We start from the raw sequence: 15570 nt of genomic DNA, 5'->3' as shown, positions 1-15570 counted from the left end.
AAGGTGTATACGTACTCGATCAGAGTGTCGCCTAGGTATAAGGCGTGCCGTAGAAATACTAGGCCTGCGTTAGTAGTATGCATTAAAGTGGCGCTGCCTTCGCGTGACGTAATGATTCCATGCTCGTCAGCGCGTCTTGAGCAACTTTTCAGCGTGCTCATGGAACCGTGCACGCAGTTCCCAGGTCGTTAAGGTTTTGGAGCGACATAGTTTTGCTACCTACACTTCGTCTCAGAAATGACGCGCGCTGCTACTCGGTGTGGCCGTGCATATGCACAGTTACGTTTTCGAATACTCGGCTTGCCTCGTGTATCGAGAGAGTAACGACGCCGGGACAAGCCATCCATGACACAGGCGCATGCAACCTTGGTCGCAGGCGCACACAACGCTGTACAAATACCGGGAAGGTGTACAAAGCCACACACATCTCATAATAACAGCTTTCTATTTTCAAAAATGGTTCGAAAGCTCAAAATAAACACAGGTTGAAAGCGCAAAAGACGAAGACAGAGAAGAGGCTTGACACACACGAGCGCTGACTCACAACAGTATTTTACTTACAACAGTCTTCTCTGCCTTCTTCTTTTGCGCTTTCAACCTGTGTCATGCCAAACCAACAAGCCCAAACAGCTACCCTAGTGAACTCAAAATAAAGGTGGTTAAGCATAGTTACAGTAACTCCTGCGAAAGCAGAACAACGACAGCTTTCACAAGAGCTAGCGGCATCACTATCAATTCTCAGCGTTCCTGGAGCGTGTTCCTCCACGCGTGTTTGGAGCCTTTCAGATCGAAAAATACTGCTTATAAAATAACTACGTGCTTTTCGGATAAACCACTGCAGCTACAAACGCTACGAAGGGTGAGCTTCCTGTCGCGCCGTAATAACTGGGTCAAGAAAAATCAGTTGTCGGTCCCTTTAAGCAAACGACCACGAGAGCGCCTGCACGTATGTGGGCGGACGGACGGACGGACGGAGAGACAGACAGATAGATAGATAGATAGATAGATAGATAGATAGATAGATAGATAGATAGATAGATAGATAGATACTACCCTATTGAAAATTTGCCCAATGGTGGGCATGATGGGACCCACTACCCATCATCTTGGTGGATTATGGTACTGGGTAATGATGGACACATGGTGGACAGATGGTGGGTGATGGACGGGTGGTGGACAAATGGTGGGTGATGGACGGATGGTGGGTGGATACTGGGTGATGGACAGATGGTGGACGGATGGTGGGTGTATATTGGGTGATGGACAGATGATGGATGGACGGTGGGTGATGGACATGCTGGGTGTATGCTGGATGATGGGCAGATAATGGGTAGATAATGATGGGTGTTGGACGCCTGAGTCAAAGTCGAGCTATGCAATTATTTACAAAAATAAGACATCGTGCTTCTTAACGTGATTATAGACCACCTTTTACCATTGAGGTTAACGAGTTTACATGCTGTGTCTACACGTGGCCAAGCATGCAGCCACACGTTGATGCAGCACGAAATCAATGAATGCATCTTGCACCAAATACTCATGTTTATTTGTTCTCCGTGCTGCCATGCCTCACACGTACGCCCTGCTGGCTTGCTTCATAAAGTAACTTCTTAGGAACTTGCAGATGGGAGAAAGGCAGTTTTCTTGAGGTAGTGCAGTCAGCCAGATGGGGTGTGCTTTGAAGTACTTTTCCAGGCATGCTACAACAGAATTGAATAAAAACAAATAAACTGCTTTTGCTAAATTTGGAGCACTAACATCAATGAAACCAGTTGCAATCACTGACCAAAAGCTTAAACCGTATCAAGTCAAATAAAAGGCAGCACGTATCAGTCCACATGTCCGTAACGTTCTAGTACGTAGTTCATTGCCAAGGCTGGTGTGCAAACCCCATTAGCTACAAAGTACGTCAACGGATGACCTTGCTGTGCGCTTTGAGACTCCATATCGCTTTTTCTTATGCCAGCCATCCTTGACAAAAATATGCAAGCAACCACTTCAACTCTTTCTCTACCGAGTTTTTTGTTAAAAATCTAGGAAAATACCATTTTTTATTTGCCCATTTGATTTCACGTGTCCCGAAAAAACTAAAAAACTATTTAAAGGCACTTTATGCGCAAGATAAAAGAAAAATATTTTTTTGAAAGTATGCGGAAGATTGGCTTCACTGCCCTGCAACACAGAAGGTGCCCTAATTTTTATTCAGTTTTTGGTGCGGAAAATGTGTTTGAAATTAAAAAAATAATATGTGGGGACAAGGAGCCCGTAAAAAAAGCCCTGGACGCGTCGTAACGTTGGGGGTTTCTTTACTACTATTGCCGTGCACTGTCGATACGTTGAGATTCAGTGGTCATCCGAATCTGAGGATTTATAAAAAAATATTCTGTGTAGTCGCTGCCACACTTGCAGGGGCACTGATATTCTTCGTTCCACAAAACTTAAGCGAACAAGCTGAACAAAGCTGTTGCTGGCACTCGCGCACGTACACCCTTTTCTAATTCAAGTTGCCAGAATCCTGCCCGTCCTCAATAAAATGCATGCTTTGAGCGTGTTTTTATATTTTTGCTGCACTATCTGTGTAAGTCAAAGACAATGCAGCAAACTGAATCAGAGTATCTTAATTGCAGCGCACCCAAACGCTTCTTTCAGCGTGGACAAGCCCAGTTCTTCGGTAGGAGCAGTACAAACCGTGTACGAACTCAGATCGTCCGTGGTAGGAAACGGGTTAAACAGATTTTAAAGAGAAAAACAATTGTCATTTAGGGCAAACAACTTCAGAGTACCAAAGGCACCACTCTTTACGCGAGAAGATGCTTGGTAGGCGATTCATAAAAGACGGTAGGCATGCAAACATGAACACAAGACAGAAGTCAGGACAACACAAATGCTGACTAACCGACTAGCCGAATAAGGTTAGTCGGCGTTTGTGTTCCAACTTCTCTTTTGTGTCCATGTTGCATGCCTACCATCTTTTATGATGAATCCCTACCAATTAGCTCTGCTTTCTGGCATTGGTAAGCAAGATAATGCGCAAAAGGAAGATACACGAGGCGATGCTGCATAGACGTTCCCACACCAGCTCTCCGTGACATCAGATTTTGCCAGCACCTGCTACGGGCAATATTGTTTACATTGTGTTCCTACAGACCCAAATCTTAACATAAGTTTCACAAAATTTTATCGAACCAGTATGGCCAAAATACGCAAAAAGACGTGATATTCGCAACGTCATGTTGACATGTATGTGCTGAGTTTTTGCATGAAATTCAACAAGTGAAACACTGGCCTTCATTTCCTCTTCTACTAATTTACCTATGAAGGTAAAATTAATGACATTACAGATCTTAAAGAATAATTTATTTGTCTAAACTGATCTAAGGTATCACTTTAGTGTCCTTTAAGGGGAGACACTCCTCGAAATAACTTCTTTTTCATTTCTCGTAATAGACTTGAAAATACACACACACACAAATACACATACACATATGTTGGCATCAGATGCAATTCACTAAAGATTGTTTGTGCCAATACAAGTGCACTGGCACTTGAGTTTGCAAGTCTAAGTGAAACAGCACAGAAAAAGAAGCTACAATGTATGCTAACGTTCTTCATGTCCAAGATGGTGTGGGCGTGTTGCATTAGTGTGCCGTGAATGTGCTGCGTGCAGAACTTTTTTTTTTGGCACGGTGGGAAGGCATGAAAGCTTATAGAAAACTTTGTGGAGGACAGGCACAGCTAACCACGTCATCCAGTAACGTGTATGGTCTTAATTGTTTATACTATTTTTTGTTCATATTCCTATGCTCAAACACAATGCGATTACTAAAGAGTACTTATACTTAAGTAAACAGATTACTCTGGTAGGCCATATCTTACAAATTTCATTAATCATAAGTGTGCTGTTTAACTGTATGGCTGTGAATGCTGCAGCATAAGAATGAAATCAAATGTCCATAAAGCGCAATTAAAAGAGGTTTAAATTGTTTTTCCCATGCTTTCTTTGAATCCATTACTTGTTTTTCATATAGTAGTTTTTAACGAAAACTGGGCTCGCCTATTGCTTTCCGTCCTCTTCGTCCAAAGAATAGCAGCATTACTCGCTGAGTGCGATAAAAATAATGGCAACTAGGGAAAAATGGGACAAAATCAGTCTGAGAAATGGCAGAGATGCAAAATGGACATAGCATATTTGTTCAATATTCAACACAGGTCTTAGGCAACAAACATTGATGCCATTTGTCACCAGCACTGAATGGGTCAAACTGCAGTATATAATTGGCCGAACAGACTGCTTATGTCCAGCATATGTAGCAGCCACTGACCTATATGATAGGGTCCCCAAATTGAATGCTATCATTGCTCAGAACAGCAGACGTGACGTTCAAACTAGCATCACTTTTTTCGTAGAAAGTGAGCGCATTTGCCGTAGCCTCGAACCATCAGCACTCAATAAAGAAAAGGTAATCATTTCCTGACCTAAAGATTCTAATCAGGGCACCATCAGAACTGACAGTTGGGCAAGGTGGTACTGGTTCATCATTGAAATTTTGCTGGTGTTGTTTTGGTCTCTTCTTCGTTCTTGTCTAGTGTATTAAATTATGAACCAGAACGTATACTTCGTCGACCATTCTTAAACATCACCAAGTTTATACAACATTAGAACCCATACATATGCCATACTTTTGTGTGACAATGCAATCCTGCCACCCTTTCATTTAATATCAGTGATATGTATACAGACAACATTCCTTACAAAAAGCCTCGGCAGTTTGGAAACGAACTAGTCATTATTACCTTGTATACAGTCCCTTACATATGTAAACACTTTGTCGTGCAGTTACAAGTGAAGAAGTTCTACATGTCAACATTCAAATATGACACAATTGAGCAACCTTCACATTTGAGGAACCGCTTCAGCATAACGAGCCCTTACTCTGAAAGGGTCCGCAACAACAAATGAAAAGAGCTGCTTTTGCAAGAACACAGAGACCAATATTTCCATGTCCAAATTTAAAAAAAATTAAGATGTGAGAACTAAGACTCTTGGGGCTCTTGATTGTGAACAGCATGTGAAGTTGGAGACATTTGTCACATTTTACTGAGGTTGAAAGCACATAGTTCCAGACCATCCAGTAATTAGATCACCTTTTTGTTCAAGTCACCAGGTATCACACGCATTTTTTCGAAAATGCTTTCCTCTGCCAACAATGCCTTTTCAAAACAAACCACCTTGCTTCAACAGACACAAATCTTCCTTGTCTACTGCATGTCAAAACTTGCTGGCCACAAAGTAATTTACCAGCATCTTCGAGTAGAATGCTTAACAAATTTGTTTGTGCCTGAACGTCACAATGAAATTTCCTCGTCAATGCATGTGTTTCACATTTTGGAATTTTAGGATTAAATGTGTCGTGAGCAAAAGCCAAGTCATCTTAGAATCGATTCAGAAATTTCACCTATTAAAGTGGAGTTTAGAATCAAACAAAAGCTTTGTGCTGAACAAATTCTAATGCTGACTGAGCTTATGATCATGCCCATCACTTTGTCGAAGCCTCAGAAAGTACAAAGGCACGAAATATTATAGAAATTGGTCTTGTTTATGATTAGAAAACAGGAACACACTTATTCCTCAGTCTACTTGAATACTTAGGTGAAATGCTTTGGCAGCCATGGTATTACTTTTTACTAGCCAACAGGAAAGTTGTTGTTATACCACACGGAAAGTGAAAAAAAAAAATGCCTTGTTTGTAGTAAAAAAGAACCTTGAGTAGGTGGTCCTGAAATTTGAAGCTCAATAAGCTTCCTGTCTACGTGAGATGTAAAAAAGGCCTCTTATGACCATTTTTCACCATGGGAACCCACAAGATAGTGAGCCGTTCTTTCTTGTCGTTTTAAAGCAAAGAACATGGCAACACTCAGCATATAAATTTCTGCAGATGTGGGTCCTTTTGTTGAGAGACGTACTCTTTCAGGGCAAGAAAAAACACCGGTGAAGTCATTAAGCCCTTCACATATGAAAGTGATGTCTTGGGTGTAGGCAAGGAGGATATGTTTGAGTCGTTGCTGCACGACCAATAGCTGCTTTGTGTGAGGTTATGCACAGAACGACATAGATTACTGTGTTTTTCAGAACACCTTTCAGATCTTTGCAGGTGCACTTGTTGAATTTTTGCCTGTTTACTGTGGATCTACAGTGACGTGATGGCTGGATGATGTCTTCACACAAATGTCACACAAATGTGTAAGTTCCGAGGTCATGTCAACCTTGCAATTCATTTCAATAGATTGACTGTGAACTATAAACGAACTCGGAGATCTGGATTATTTTGCAGTTAGAAGGGATATAGGTAGATTTCTCCTGTGCTTTTTTTGACGAGGGCTGATGTGCTGGCTAGAACTTATGAATATAAGTGCCTTGCCATGATGACACAGAAATCTCGGGCTTTCGCATGCAGTTCAAAGGCTACCACACGTGCTCGGCATCATTTCTGTAGTTCGTACGGCAATACTGGACTCATGTTCAACCTATTCAAAGCTGGTGAAGAATATTTAGAATGAAAGAAAGCTGAACAAATTGGTAATGATTCATCTTAAAACGAAGGTAGGCATGCAAACGCAGACACAAGAAAGAAGTGGGGTCAACACAAACACCAACAAACAAATGAAGAGGCATACAGTGGTGGAAAAGAAAGTTGACACAAATACCTTTACACACATGTGCAGGGATAGGGACACTTATCAATCCGGCACACTTGGAGCTTTACGTGACAGATAACACTTCAGGAATCTGATTTCTTCGTCATGCAAGTCAGCTGACAGCTAGCTCACACATGCGGTTCCACAGGCTTTTAATATTACAGGTTTTTACATTTCCACCCTTGAATGAAACTACGCAATCATCGAATTTTGGCGTGCATTTACACTCTCGACAATGCAAGGTTATATTAGATAGTAAACCTCCAGTTTATGACTCCTGATGTTTCGTTAATCTCTGGTAAACATAGCGGCCCATTTGCTCTTTGGAGAAGCAGCAACAGCGAAGAGAAACATTATACCACACCTGTACGGCAATCGGTAAATTTGTTGGTGTGTTCTACGAAACAAATGTTAGTGCACTTTTTGTCTATTATCTGTTTATTCTTTCTCTGCAAAGTGGCGCAAATCTTACATAGCTTATTGGCAGCCGTAAAGACAGCATTAACACTGTATGCAGTTCCCACTTTCTTTAGCCTGTGAGATAAGCAATGAATGTAAAGAATACCTACGGCACGCTTGTTACTGTTAATTTTTGCATCCATGTTTGCACGTGACACAATTGGCTTCTTTAAACGTTCAGTGACAGTGGCTACTGCAAAATGAGGATAACCTGCACCTAATGGACGCGTAACCTGCGCGTTAAAGCTGGCCTTCATTTTGTGTACAGACTTGTGAGAGATGAGTTAAAGCATGACATGAAAATAGCATTTTTTCTAAGCTTAGAATGCTTGGAGTTGAAGTTTGATAACAGTATTGAAGATCCAGAAGAATACTGCTAGCAAACTTATTTTTCCTGAAATGCAAATGCCTAAGCAAATGCCTAAAGTTTGTATACTATCATTCTGAAGCAATACTTCAGTAAACTTCGGCCATGCTCCATTTAACTCAAATTGTTCAATCACTGAGGTAACCATGGATTCAAATTGGTAACCACAACAAAATATCAAGTAAGCATACCATGGACACAATGAACTTGAATTGGTTTAAAGATGCCCCAATTCTCAGTGATTTATACCTTAGCACAGTTGACAAACGCTTAGAGGAGGCCTTAGGTAAAGATATTATTGAGGTTTTTCAAAAATTACGTGGACATGATTGATTTTTGTAGCGGTGATAAACTTGAAACCGTGGTTACTTCAATGAATAGACAATTTGATGTAATTGAACGAGGGCTGAACCTTACTAAATAACTGGCTCAGAATGACAGAATAGTACAATTTCAGGACATTAGCTTAGTGTTTCTGGGGAACCACGTGTGATGGCAGTATGCTCCTAGATCTTCAAAACTACTGTTCCACTTCTCATCCAAGCATTCTAAGTTTCTAAGGAATAGTACTGGCATTGCTGTGTCATGCCATAAGTATTTTCTCACCAAGTCGTGTGTGCACACAATGAGCACCAGCTTTAATGAACTGGCTAGACATCTATTAGATGTAGGTCATTCTTGCGTTGTAGTAGCCTCGGTAGCTCAATGTTTAAAGAAGCACATTTTGTTACGTCTGAACGTGGTTGCAGAAAGCAATAGTAACAGTGTGTCTTAGGTGTTCCTTACATTCAGTGCTTATCTCATAGGCTAAAGAAAGTGGGAAGTAGATAAGGCATTAATGTTGCCCTATGGCTGCCAATGGGCCAGGTAAGATTTGCGCCACTGTACTGAGAAAGAATGAGCAGGGAATACACAAAAGGCAGACTCACATATTTTTTTGCAACACACACCCACTAGTTTACTGATTGCCGTGTAGCTCTGGTTTATAAGGTTCTTTATAGCTGTGGCTGTTTCTACACAGCACAGATGGGATGCTGTGTTATTCAGATTAACGGAACGTAAGAGGCCGTAAACCAGTGGCTAACACACTAATTTATCTTTGCATTGTCGAGGGCGTATATGCACACCAAAATTTGATGAATGCAAGCTACTATTCGCTAGTATCGATATGCCTAGCATATTAATTTCTCTCACGTAAAGTCCACATTTCTCTCACGTAAAGTCCCACATCTGCCAGATTAAGTGTCGCCCCATGCCCGTATGCAGGTAAGTGTTTGTGTCTACCTTCTTTTCAGTCGCTCTGCAATTCTTCAGTTGTTAGTCAGCAATTCTGCGGTCCCGATTTCTCTCTTGTGCCCGTGTTTGCATGCCTACCTTCATTTAAGATGGTGAAGAGTGGCACGACTGTTTGCTGCTCAACCGCAGTCTTGAAGAAAATGTCCCCACATTGCTAATTCATGAAAATATGACAGATTTGCAAGTGAACCACGAACACAGCTGCAGGAAGGTGAAACATAACACTTACCTGACTCTCGCTGCATGATTTGAGTAAGCATGGCGCCTCAGGACAGCTCCTTTGCAGATCTAGAGCAAAAAACGCAATACAAAATATTAAACAAAACAATACAAATACATGTTTTTACTATAAAAATGCATATAAGTTCAAAAGCACGAGCTCGTATAAGCTGCTAGCCACATATTTTAAAAAGTTTCCAAGAAATAATTCTCGAAGCATCCACAAGCTACAAACATAAGTAAATTTGACCAGATGCGTCGTCAGTGTGTGACAATGCATTTTGGCTGCTACCTACTAGGCTATCTGCGTGCAACTTTTGTAACAGTACCTGGACAAAAATCTTTATAAATGCACTTCATCTGGAACTCTGAGACGATTAATATTTACAAACGTCGATGACATGAAAAGGTTATAAGGCTTTGAATGATGATCAACAGTACATACATGACTTCCCCAATCAGCTGTGAAAATGGCTCAAGCTATCGCTCTCTCCCAGCTAAATACCCGAGACAAAGTTGATGAGCATGGTGAACAGTTTTATTAAACCCCGTTGCCAAGATAGCTGCTTAAGACATTGCAATGACATAGTCAACAGAGAAGCGCAAAATTATGTATTTCCAGGTTTGTTGAATCAAAAATAAAATGATACGTTGGCCACGCCACCAGTTTGCTTTGCGTTGGCTTATATGTATTAGTAGATAGCAGGTTGCTATTGCATATACTTCATTTTAGGCCAAAGACCTAGGAAAGCATTCACATTGGCTCTGACTGCCTTGTTTCCTAGTGGTGTGTGTCATCTTCACATCTTCTTGTCTAACGCTGTTTCATTGCCTTTTTTATGCACCGACCACTGCAGTCCCAGTCAAGCACACTACTGATAGAGTTGTGCATTGCAAGCATGCAATTGTGGTTAACAAATATGAGCAAAATAAAATGCAAGGCACAATTACCTAGACAAACATGACTTGTTTTGAACGAGAAAACTGTCTTTCATTATTACGCTTTTTCCACACAGGTTCCGCAGAAGTGAGTCGCAAAAGATATGTTGTTTTGATGGGCAAAATGAAGTATATGTGATGCACCTATTGACGGCCTTTTCTATAGAATATACATCTTTGTTTGTTTTATTAGATTTTAAAGAAACCGGACACTAATAAGCAGACAAGCTAATACGCATTCATCATGTCTGGCTGAGTAGCTATTCAATTAATGCAGCATTTCAATAACAGAGCGAGTTTCATAAAAAGAGTGTAAAAGAAGGTTACAGCTGTTGCTCATAGTAACAAGTTTGCTTGCCCTCTCCTTTTAGCAGATTTCTAAAAAATACAAGAACCAAAGAAGGAAAATTGTAGTGATGCACCATATGGCACAAGGCAATGTGTGTGAGTGACTCATCGCTTAGCCTATAAAAAAATTACACCATATCTTAAAACAATGGTCATTCCTGCAGTGCCTGAATGTGCATTCTCATAAAGCGTGAAATTCTTGCATTGTTCTGACACTACTTAAAAACTGATGATAGTTATTGACTCCAAATTGTTCCACAAAGAGTCCTATTCACCTTTTAGAGGGCGGCCGCAGCCCACTTTCGCATACGCTAGGCACAAATAAAATCTGAGAACATATTTTTCTTGACGAACAGCCACCAGAGCAAGGTTTTGCTGCGTCAGAATAATTAAAACAGAGATTTACGCACAATGCAAGCTGATAACCATCAGTCGCACTAAAGTGAGCACACACAGCAAGAGTCATTTTGGACCGTTATATCTCGTGAACAAAGCAAATGAGGACATATGGTATTAAAACCGTATGTTCACTGACATAAGCGCTCTTCAATAAAAAATTGTCGTCAAAATTGAGACCGGATTTTTTTATTTTTTGAAAATGAACTTTTTTGAAAAAAACTCGCTTCTTTAACTATTTTTTTCTTTTTTTGCATTGCCCGTACGAAAATGATCTTCCGTATAAATGTTGCAAAGGTTCTTTTCAATATTTACACTGTTTTGAAGTTTCTGTTTGAAATAGGAAAGGCACCAAGGTGCCTCAAGCTTAGCACTTTTTTTATTTCAACCGTGTTTGCCATTTTTTCACATTTTCTTCCTTTTGAGAACGGCATAAAAAATGCATGGATGTAATTCACAGTATTGTGTTTTAAAACGAGGAAAAAAAAATGTCAACACTACATTTATAGTTCGCGTTAAATTCTGCAGTGAAATCCGAAAACATCGCAGTGAGCAAAAACAGGAGGCCCGCACCGCCACCTTCAAATATTTTTTTTGCCGTGCCGGGAGCGTTTCTTGGAAATAAAATTTTCGGTTCACTGCACTTTGTGTGCGCCCACATTACACATCAAAAACCCAGGCAAAACAAAAATATCGACCGGACAGGCATGTTTGATCTCTCGTGGAATCACCCTGCTGTGCATTGCTGCTGTGTATTTGTGGAATGTGTTTTCTCACCAATGCTTGGTTCGAGGCCACCGAAAATACTATTTTATAAGAACAAATGTGCTACTGTTAATTTCTGGGATGTCAAACTCAACAAATCCGCATACCTTGGATAAGAGGCTGGGTCCGAGCTAGTTGGTACACTGACATTATGAAACCGTTAAGCGCACAAAGACGGGAATAAGCGCTGTGTGTCGTCTTCTTGTTCCCGTCTTTGTGCGCTTAACGGTTTCATAATGTCAGCATACCTTGGCACGTGTCACTCAATGCATTAAAAAAAGTTTAGCCTGGCTGGTATACATTCTAACAGGGTATCTCCATCCTTGATCGAATTTCGGCGCTAAAGAAGCTCAGAGTATGGTAGAGATTCACCATGGTGCCACTCACTGGTACCAGGGAGACCGCAATAGGAGGAATCTCTTTGTCGTGTTCCACTTGGCATTCGTGACCAAAATCATATGGCTTTGAAGATGTGTGTACAAAGTATGGATAGGCACTGTACGCCTCAGGAAGCATTGCTTTTGTGTGCCTATCTGGAACAAATGCATTTATGCCACGGGTATCTCTGCGCTGGCATGAGGTGTCGCCAAAGTACCACGAAAATTCAACTCTAGGAGAGAATGTTCAGAGCCATGTGTAACGTTCAATGCAACAACAAAAGCAAGGATTGACTGCAAGCCTACTTGGTTCACAATGAGAAGGAAAATCTTACAAGGGTCAATAGTGTGTGTAATTGTGCTTCTTGTATTGCCCAAAAGTGCTGTAGCATTATAAAAAAGAGAGCGCCGTGAGAACACCATCTAACTTTGAATATGTAGGAAAGCTTCAAAATGGTGCTCCAGGAACGTTCACACATGTTGAAATGAAAACAGCAAAAAAGAATGAAATATTGCACAAAACATCACAAGTCATGGCGTGATTGTCATAACTGGAGGAGGGATTTCAAGCTCCCTCGAAATTTTGAAATGCTGCATGTTCATATAAACGCACACACACATACGAACACATGCACAAAAAACATGAAGTATAGCAAGACCGCCACCATTAACAAATTTTCTGGCTAGGCCCCTGCATAGTGTGTATTTGTGTGTGGTATTCTGTGCTGTCTTCATTATGACCCTGTAGCAATAACACACAAATCTCTTTGCTGTACAAGGGTGTATACATGAAAGCCAAATTTCCTGAATGTGACCCTATTTCCTTGAATCAATGCAGGAATTGTGGGCGGTGCCATTACTAAACATGCAAATGGAAACAGGAATAATCCTTGATACACAGGGTACACGGAACAGCAACACAACACTGTAACCGGTTTCTAGACTGGACAAATTCGGCTGTTTTGGTGCCTGATATAGGTTGTTGTTGTTATAGATTAAACTAGACCTAGAAATGATACACTTTAGTATTGAGCAGCTTCAGATCTAAATGCATTTTAAATTTGATGTTGATGTGTGGCACATATGTCCTATGTATTATAGAAGATTCCTACTCCACATTAGCACTCCTACATGTTCCTATGTTCGTGCATAGCAGATGAAACTTACTAAACCTCACCACATGTGAGTAGTCACACATAAATCGCAAGTTTGATCTGTGACAACAATAATGTCAAAATTGTTTACAACAGAGCTGTGGCCTACCTGCATTTGTTCATCACTCGGGTTCACATCAGCATTGGCTGCATATGGTCATCACCAGCAGGGGAGGCGGCTGCAACAATTTCTTTGTTAAAGCATTGCCGAGAATTTGGTCTGGTTTGTTCCCAAAGAAATCTGGTAGGACAGGCTTTGAGAGAAAGTTGTGTAATAAGGCTGTTACCAGTCAACTCAGAGGTTATGCCAAGCAGGCATGGTCTCACGCAAACCATACACTGAATAATAAATGGGACTGACAAATACAGGGATATTTTTAACTTCGTTCATCATGGAACTAACACATTATGCACTGATTAGCTTATGTGTTAGACAGAAAATAACATGAGGGAGGTCAATATATTTCACTAATAACCCACATCCTTGTCAGCCACATGCTATAATGGGCATTCGACAATTACTCTTCTAAGAAAATGTGAATAAATGTTATTTGAAATTTTCAAAGCCTCATCGTACATGTGATTATTGCTCAATACACTTTCCCATGGATTCTACTGAATGAATGTCGACAGCATGTGCTTTGCTGCCTTCAACATAATTTATAAGAAATACACTTTGTGCTTGACGAAAATTGCAGAGTTTTTGCAGAATTTCTGTGGTCTACACGTCTTTTTACATCCAACAAAGCTCCGCATGCCAGTGTTGCACAGAATTTCTGTGGTCTACATGTCTTTTTACATCCAACAAAGCTCCGCATGCCAGTGTTTCACTGTGCCATGTCAGTGGATTAACACGGGAAGTTGGGCGAGTTGGTGCGTTATCATATTCAGCTGAACGTGTAGCCCGGCATAGGTGAGGGAAGAATTGGATGACACGGCGCTTCATTCCTGGTCTATGCCACGTTCCCCGTGAAACGATACAAGCCATGTGAGTGCCATATTATCTACCTTAGATGCAGGGTGGCTTGTTTGTACCCTTAGCAACATACACAATGTGCAACCACATTTATAGCATACTTTATGCAATTTAGCATACTTTAGCAAAAAAAATTTATGGTGCCGTAACAGAGCCTGAGCTCTAGTTCGTGGGTACGATTACAGCGCTGTTTAAGTGGTGCTTTATGATACTTGCCAGCGTCATGGAAAACTGCAGTCCACCTATCGCTCCACCAGTAGAGCGCGAATAGCGTATGAGTGGTTTTACGTAAACGCACTAGCACATAAACACAGTGGTGAGTGCTTACCACAAGCTATACAGCTGCAGAAGTTAGGAAACAAGTAATACCAATCCAATAAAGGCAGAAGTTGAGGGCAAGATGGGAGCTTGAAGAGGTGAAAAATTCGTGAACACGAGGTGCCAGCAACACCCCGTGCTCACGAATTTTGCACGTAATACCACTGTCACAGGTAACTGCGATGCACGAACGCACATACAGTGCCGAAAGAAATAGCAAATTCAGATGGGAGTACGCCTTGCCAAATTAGGTCAACACGCATAAAAATGGGTCAAACTGACTAAACTAAATACAGTGTCATGCTGCAAAAATTGCATTTTTAGCAAATCTACCTTAGCTATTGCTTAAAAGACGACAAACAATGTCCAAGAGTGCTAACCTAAACGGTTTTGACGGTCACGTTACTTAAGGACGCACAAAATGCACGCCTAAAGAAAATATCCCTACTTACACTTTATTTCTCCCACTGTACTGATTCACGGCTCATGGCTCAACACGGTGGCTGGAGATCATTCCTTTAGAGCTCGTTCAAAAGAAAAAAATAAATCAAGCTTTGATTTCATTGCTTTACCCCAGGTAAGTTGACAATTGTAAACTGCACGCATAAAACACATGACCATGGTGTGTCTGAGAAAAATGTCTCCTTTCAGCAAATTTAAACATAGCGCAGTGCGTGCGTATGAGCTAATTACCAAAACTTTATATAACTACTGATTACGCTCTTGGACAAACGTCGTGCGCAAGCACCATGCACACAACAACGATATGTGGTACCAACAAGTTATGCGATTTCCTTCAGCGACAACGCATATTACAATAAGAACGACTGACAACGTGCGAAGCGTAACATTCAAAATCACTTACCTCTGGCAAGAAAGCACGCTGGCAGCGTACACTGCAGGATGACCGCCGGTTTTCAAGCGATGCGCAGAGCAAGGAACGGCCAAGCTACCCGCGTCCGGCTGTCCGAAGTGCTCGAACGTCAAGGCATTTTCTAGGCCCACAGAGCGTGCCGTCGAGTAAAGATTGTGGTGCTGCTACTCACTGATGTGTGGAAACGTTTGAAGAGGGCACGGTGTAAAGAGGGTCTCCAAAGCTTTGAATCACGTCCCTCGATCGCACCGAACAAAGGAGTCGCATAGAACGGAGTCGCACGGCCGGCATCTGGTGACTATTTGCACGGTGCCGCGGATCATACTCAGTGAAGAACTTGCGCTTACGTCAGTAACGGCAACACACAACACACAATGCGAAGTAAC

At 41.3% G+C, this 15570-nt stretch overlaps 1 long non-coding RNA gene across 1 annotated transcript; it reads right to left on the bottom strand.

The window, feature by feature from the left end:
- Nucleotides 1-1323: 1323 nt before the first annotated feature.
- Nucleotides 1324-15280, bottom strand: LOC119386490 (uncharacterized). Its single transcript, XR_007415575.1, has 3 exons — nucleotides 15176-15280; nucleotides 13126-13195; nucleotides 1324-1700 (listed from the first exon to the last, which is right to left on the bottom strand). It is a non-coding gene; the product is annotated as an uncharacterized LOC119386490 (long non-coding RNA).
- Between the last annotated feature and the right edge of the window lie 290 nt (nucleotides 15281-15570).

The sequence above is a fragment of the Rhipicephalus sanguineus genome, chromosome 3 (assembly GCF_013339695.2).
Source record: "Rhipicephalus sanguineus isolate Rsan-2018 chromosome 3, BIME_Rsan_1.4, whole genome shotgun sequence".
Classification (NCBI taxonomy): Eukaryota; Metazoa; Arthropoda; class Arachnida; order Ixodida; family Ixodidae; genus Rhipicephalus; species Rhipicephalus sanguineus.
This window is presented reverse-complemented; position numbering and strand designations above follow the sequence as displayed.